The following is a 7,500-nucleotide window of genomic DNA, read 5'->3' on the forward strand; positions in this document are numbered from 1 at the left end:
TGGGACTCTGCTGTTGTGACTCTGCTGTTATGACTCTGCTGTTATGACTCTGCTGTTGGGACTCTGCTGTTGGGACTCTGCTGTTTGGACTCTGCTGTTATGACTCTGCTGTTGGGACTCTGCTGTTGGGACTCTGCTGTTGTGACTCTTGACTCTGCTGTTGTGACTCTGCTGTTGTGACTCTTGACTCTGCTGTTGTGACTCTTGACTCTGCTGTTGGGACTCTGCTGTTATGACTCTGCTGTTGGGACTCTTGACTCTGCTGTTGTGACTCTGCTGTTGTGACTCTGCTGTTGTGACTCTTGACTCTGCTGTTGTGACTCTGTTGTTATGACTCTGCTGTTGGGACTCTGCTGTTATGACTCTGCTGTTGGGACTCTGCTGTTGTGACTCTGCTGTTGTGACTCTGCTGTTGGGACTCTGTTGTTATGACTCTGCTGTTGTGACTCTGCTGTTGTGACTCTGTTGTTATGACTCTGCTGTTGGGACTCTGCTGTTATGACTCTGCTGTTGTGACTCTGCTGTTGTGACTCAGCTGTTGGGACTCTGCTGTTGGGACTCTGCTGTTATGACTCTGCTGTTGGGACTCTGCTGTTATGACTCTGCTGTTATGACTCTGCTGTTATGACTCTGCTGTTGTGACTCTGCTGTTATGACTCTGCTGTTGGGACTCTGCTGTTATGACTCTGCTGTTGGGACTCTGCTGTTATGACTCTGCTGTTGGGACTCTGCTGTTGGGACTCTGCTGTTATGACTCTGCTGTTGGGACTCTGCTGTTGGGACTCTGCTGTTATGACTCTGTTGTTGTGACTCTGCTGTTGGGACTCTGTTGTTGTGACTCTGCTGTTGGGACTCTGCTGTTGGGACTCTGCTGTTGGGACTCTGTTGTTGGGACTCTGCTGTTGGGACTCTGCTGTTGGGACTCTGCTGTTGGGACTCTGCTGTTGGGACTCTGCTGTTGTGACTCTGCTGTTGTGACTCTTGACTCTGCTGTTGTGACTCTGCTGTTGTGACTATTGACTCTGCTGTTATGACTCTGCTGTTGGGACTCTGCTGTTATGACTCTGCTGTTGTGACTCTGCTGTTGTGACTCAGCTGTTGGGACTCTGCTGTTGGGACTCGGCTGTTATGACTCTGCTGTTGGGACTCTGCTGTTATGACTCTGCTGTTATGACTCTGCTGTTATGACTCTGCTGTTGTGACTCTGCTGTTATGACTCTGCTGTTGGGACTCTGCTGTTATGACTCTGCTGTTGGGACTCTGCTGTTATGACTCTGCTGTTGGGACTCTGCTGTTGGGACTCTGCTGTTATGACTCTGCTGTTATGACTCTGCTGTTATGACTCTGCTGTTGGGACTCTGCTGTTATGACTCTGCTGTTGTGACTCTGTTGTTGTGACTCTTCTGTTGGGACTCTGCTGTTGTGACTCTGCTGTTGGGACTCTGCTGTTATGACTCTGCTGTTATGACTCTGCTGTTATGACTCTGCTGTTGGGACTCTGCTTTTATGACTCTGCTGTTATGACTCTGCTGTTATGACTCTGCTGTTGGGACTCTGCTGTTGGGACTCTGCTGTTGGGACTCTGCTGTTGTGACTCTGCTGTTGTGACTCTGCTGTTATGACTCTGCTGTTGTGACTCAGCTGTTGGGACTCTGCTGTTGGGACTCGGCTGTTATGACTCTGCTGTTGGGACTCTGCTGTTATGACTCTGCTGTTATGACTCTGCTGTTATGACTCTGCTGTTATGACTCTGCTGTTGGGACTCTGCTGTTATGACTCTGCTGTTGTGACTCTGTTGTTGTGACTCTGCTGTTGGGACTCTGCTGTTGTGACTCTGCTGTTGGGACTCTGCTGTTGGGACTCTGCTGTTGGGACTCTGCTGTTATGACTCTGCTGTTATGACTCTGCTGTTATGACTCTGCTGTTGGGACTCTGCTGTTATGACTCTGCTGTTATGACTCTGCTGTTATGACTCTGCTGTTGGGACTCTGCTGTTGGGACTCTGCTGTTGGGACTCTGCTGTTGTGACTCTGCTGTTGTGACTCTGCTGTTATGACTCTGCTGTTGTGACTCTGCTGTTGTGACTTTGCTGTTGTGACTCAGCTGTTGGGACTCTGCTGTTGTGACTCTGCTGTTGTGACTCTGCTGTTGTGACTCAGCTGTTGGGACTCTGCTGTTGTGACTCTGCTGTTGTGACTCTGCTGTTGTGACTCAGCTGTTGGGACTCTGCTGTTATGACTCTGCTGTTGTGACTCTGCTGTTGGGACTCTGCTGTTGTGACTCTGCTGTTGTGACTCAGCTGTTGGGACTCTGCTGTTGGGACTCTGCTGTTGTGACTCTGCTGTTGGGACTCTGCTGTTGTGACTCTGCTGTTGTGACAGTAGGACCCTAACAGTTTGTGGGCACTGTTTGTCACCGTGATAGTGGTATTATTGTAGTGTTATGCTGTGTAGTGGCTGTACTGACTTACAGACCACTTTTGCTTTTCCTCCACCAAGATTTACATGTCATGCTAAAATCCCCCGAGGTCCTTTCATCTCCTCAGATATCTTCAGGTCTCCTCAGCTCTCCTCACCTCTCCTCAGATGTCTTCAGGTCTCCTCAGCTCTCCTCAGCTCTCCTCAGCTCTCCTCAGATCTTCTCAGATGTCTTCAGATCTCCTCAGCTCTCCTCGGCTCTCCTCAGCTCTCCTCAGATGTCTTCAGGTCTCCTCAGCTCTCCTCAGATCTCCTCAGATGTCTTCGGGTCTCTTCAGGTATCCTCACATCTCCTCAGCTCTCCTCAGGTATCCTCAGGTCTCCTCAGGTATCCTCAGGTCTCCTCAGCTATCTTCAGATGTCCTCAGGTCTCCTCATGTCTCCTCAGATGTCCTCAGGTCTCCTCAGGTATCTTCAGATGTCCTCAGGTCTCCTCATGTCTCCTCATATGTCCTCAGGTTTCCTCATGTCTCCTCAGATGTCCTCATGTCTCCTCAGATGTCCTCAGGTTTCCTGTATGTGCAGGTTGTCCCACTAGGAAAGTACTTATCTTTAATGTAGATGTCCTCAGGTTTCCTCATGTCTCCTCAGATGTCCTCATGTCTCCTCAGATGTCCTCAGGTTTCCTGTATGTGCAGGTTGTCCCACTAGGAAAGTACTTATCTTTAATGTAGATGTCCTCAGGTTTCCTCAGGTCTCCACAGATGTCTTCAGGTTTCCTCATGTCTCCTCAGATGTCCTCATGTCTCTTCAGATGTGCTCAGGTTGTCTGTATGTGCAGGTTGTCCCACCAGGAAAGTAGTTATCTCTAATGTAGGTGTGCTCAGGTTGTCCCACCAGGAAAGCAGTTATCTCTAATGTAGGTGTGCTCAGGTTGTCCCACCAGGAAGGCAATTATCTCTAATGTAGGTGTGCTCAGGTTGTCCCACCAGGAAAGTAGTTATCTCTAATGTAGGTGTGCTCAGGTTGTCCCACCAGGAAAGCAGTTATCTTTAATGTAGGTGTGCTCAGGTTGTCCAGCCAGGAAAGAAGTTATCTCTAATGTAGGTGTGCTCAGGTTGTCCAGCCAGGAAAGCAGTTATCTCTAATGTAGGTGTGCTTAGGTTGGATCACAAGGAAAGCAGTTATCTCTAATGTAGGTGTGCTCAGGATGTCCCACCAGGAAAGCAGTTATCTCTAATGTAGGTGTGCTCAGGATGTCCCACCAGGAAAGCAGTTATCTCTAATGTAGGTGTGCTCAGGATGCCCCACCAGGAAAGCAGTTATCTCTAATGTAGGTGTGCTCAGGTTGTCCCACCAGGAAAGCAGTTATCTCTAATGTAGGTGTGCTCAGGATGTCCCACCAGGAAAGCAGTTATCTCTAATGTAGGTTTGCTCAGGTTGTCCAGCCAGGAAAGCAGTTATCTTTAATGCTCAGGTTGTCTGTTATTTTACTGTTCAATCTCTTCATTGTAACTTATATCTGCTCTCTATGTTTCAGTTCATGCAGCTGGATGTTCATGTTTTGGTGTTGGAACTATCATATGACATTAGGTCAAAGTCTGTACAATCCCAAGAGTGGTTGGAGAGAGAGAAATGGGACTGGGGAAGTGGTTGGAGAGAGAGAAATGGGACTGGGGGAGTGGTTGGAGAGAGAGAAATGGGACTGGGGAATGGTTGGAGAGAGAGAAATGGGACTGGGGGAATGGTTGGAGAGAGAGAAATGGGACTGGGGGAATGGTTGGAGAGAGAGAAATGGGACTGGGGTAGTGGTTGGAGAGAGAGAAATGGGACTGGGGGAGTGGTTGGAGAGAGAGAAATGGGACTGGGGGAATGGTTGGAGAGAGAGAAATGGGACTGGGGTAGTGGTTGGAGAGAGAGAAATGGGACTGGGGGAATGGTTGGAGAGAGAGAAATGGGACTGGGGTAGTGGTTGGAGAGAGAGAAATGGGACTGGGGAGTGGTTGGAGAGAGAGAAATGGGACTGGGGGAATGGATGGAGAGACAGAAATGGGACTGGGAGAATGGTTGAGAGAGAGAGAAATGGGACTGGGGGAATGGTTGGAGAGAGAGAAATGGGACTGGGAGAATGGTTGGAGAGAGAGAAATGGGACTGGGGTAGTGGTTGGAGAGAGAGAAATGGGACTGGGGGAATGGTTGAGAGAGAGAAATGGGACTGGGAGAATGGTTGAGAGAGAGAGAAATGGGACTGGGGGAATGGATGGAGAGACAGAAATGGGACTGGGAGAATGGATGGTGAGACAGAAATGGGACTGGGGGAGGGTTGAGAGAGAGAAATGGGACTGGGGGAATGGATGGAGAGAGAGAAATGGGACTGGGGGAATGGTTGGAGAGAGAGAAATGGGACTGGGGGAATGGATGGAGAGACAGAAATGGGACTGGGGGAATGGATGGTGAGACAGAAATGGGACTGGGGAGGGGTTGGAGAGAGAGAAAGGGGACTGGGGGAGTGGTTGGAGAGAGAGAAATGGGACTGGGGGAATGGTTGGAGAGAGAGAAATGGGACTGGGGTAGTGGTTGGAGAGAGAGAAATGGGACTGGGGAGTGGTTGGAGAGAGAGAAATGGGACTGGGGGAATGGTTGGAGAGAGAGAAATGGGACTGGGGTAGTGGTTGGAGAGAGAGAAATGGGACTGGGGGAATGGTTGGAGAGAGAGAAATGGGACTGGGGTAGTGGTTGGAGAGAGAGAAATGGGACTGGGGGAGTGGTTGGAGAGAGAGAAATGGGACTGGGGGAATGGATGGAGAGACAGAAATGGGACTGGGGAAGTGGTTGGAGAGAGAGAAATGGGACTGGGGGAGTGGTTGGAGAGAGAGAAATGGGACTGGGGGAATGGATGGAGAGACAGAAATGGGACTGGGAGAATGGTTGAGAGAGAGAGAAATGGGACTGGGGGAATGGTTGGAGAGAGAGAGAAATGGGACTGGGGGAGGGGTTGGAGAGAGAGAAAGGGGACTGGGGAGTGGTTGGAGAGAGAGAAATGGGACTGGGGGAATGGATGGAGAGACAGAAATGGGACTAGGAGAATGGATGGAGAGACAGAAATGGGACTGGGAGAATGGTTGGAGAGAGAGAGAAATGGGACTGGGGGAATGGATGGAGAGACTGAAATGGGACTGGGGAATGGATGGAGAGACAGAAATGGGACTGGGGGAGGGTTGGAGAGACAGAAATGGGACTGGGGGAATGGTTGGAGAGACAGAAATGGGACTGGGAGAATGGTTGGAGAGACAGAAATGGGACTGGGGGAATGGATGGAGAGACAGAAATGGGACTGGGAGAATGGTTGAGAGAGAGAGAAATGGGACTGGGGGAATGGATGGAGAGACAGAAATGGGACTGGGGGAATGGATGGAGAGACAGAAATGGGACTGGGGGAATGGATGGAGAGACAGAAATGGGACTGGGGGAATGGATGGAGAGACAGAAATGGGACTGGGGGAGGGTTGGAGAGACAGAAATGGGACTGGGGGAATGGTTGGAGAGAGAGAAAGGGGACTGGGGGAGTGGTTGGAGAGAGAGAAAGGGGACTGGGGGAGGGGTTGAGAAAGAGAAATGGGACTGGGGAGGGGTTGAGAAAGAGAAATGGGACTGGGGGAGGGGTTGGAGAGAGAGAAAGGGGACTGGGGGAGTGGTTGGAGAGAGAGAAAGGGGACTGGGGGAGTGGTTGGAGAGACAGAAATGGGACTGGGGGAGTGGTTGGAGAGAGAGAAATGGGACTGGGGGAGTGGTTGTAGAGAGAGAGAAATGGGGCTCGGGGATGGTTGGAGAGAGAGAAATGGGACTGGGGGAGTGGTTGGAGAGAGAGAAATTGGACTAGGAGAGTGGTTGGAGAGAGAGAAATGGGACTGGGGGAGTGGTTGGAGAGAGAGAGAAATGGTACTGGGGGAGTGGTTGTAGAGAGAGAGAAATGGGGCTCAGGGGATGGTTGGAGAGAGAGAAATGGGACTGGGGGAGTGGTTGGAGAGAGAGAAATGGGACTGGGGGAGTGGTTGGAGAGGGAGAGAAATGGGACTGGGGGATGGTTGGAGAGAGAGAAATGGGACTAGGGGAATGGTTGGAGAGAGAGAAATGGGACTGGGAGAATGGTTGGAGAGAGAGAAATGGGACTGGGGGAGTGGTTGGAGCGAGAGAAATGGGACTTGGGGAATGGTTGGAGAGAGAGAAACTGGACTGGGGGAATGGTTGGAGAGAGAGAAATGGGACTGGGGGAATGGTTGGAGAGAGAGAAACGGGACTGGGGGAATGGTTGGAGAGAGAGAAACTGGACTGGGGGAATGGTTGAGAGAGAGAAATGGGACTGGGGGAATGGTTGAGAGAGAGAAACGGGACTGGGGGAGTGGTTGGAGAGAGAAATTGGACTGGGGGAATGGTTGGAGAGAGAGAAAGGGTGAATGGTTGGAGAGAGAGAAAGGGGGAATGTTAGGAGAGACAGAAAAGGGACAGGGGGAATGGTTGAAGAGAGAATGAAGAATGAAAAGGGACAGGGAATGGTTGGAGAGAGAATAAAGAATGAAAAGGGACAGGGGAGTGGTTGGAGAGACAGAAAATGGACAGGGAATGGTTGGAGAGAGAATAGAGAATGAAAAGGGACAGGGGAATGGTTGGAGAGAGAATAGAGAATGAAAAGGGACAGGGGAGTGGTTGGAGAGAGAATAGAGAATGAAAAGGGACAGGGGAGTGGTTGGAGAGACAGAAAAGGGACAGGGGAATGGTTGAGAGAGAGAGAAAGGGACAGGGGAATGGTTGGAGAGAGAATAGAGAATGAAAAGGGACAGGGGAATGGTTGGAGAGAGAATAGAGAATGAAAAGGGACAGGGGAGTGGTTGGAGAGATAGAAAAGGGACAGGGGAGTGGTTGTAGAGAGAGAGAAATGGGGCTCGGGGGATGGTTGGAGAGAGAGAAATGGGACTGGGGGAGTGGTTGGAGAGAGAGAAATTGGACTAGGAGAGTGGTTGGAGAGAGAGAAATGGGACTGGGGGAGTGGTTGGAGAGAGAGAGAAATGGGACTGGGGAAGTGGTT

The sequence above is a fragment of the Oncorhynchus keta genome, unplaced genomic scaffold, assembly GCF_023373465.1.
Source record: "Oncorhynchus keta strain PuntledgeMale-10-30-2019 unplaced genomic scaffold, Oket_V2 Un_contig_5524_pilon_pilon, whole genome shotgun sequence".
Taxonomy (NCBI): Eukaryota; Metazoa; Chordata; class Actinopteri; order Salmoniformes; family Salmonidae; genus Oncorhynchus; species Oncorhynchus keta.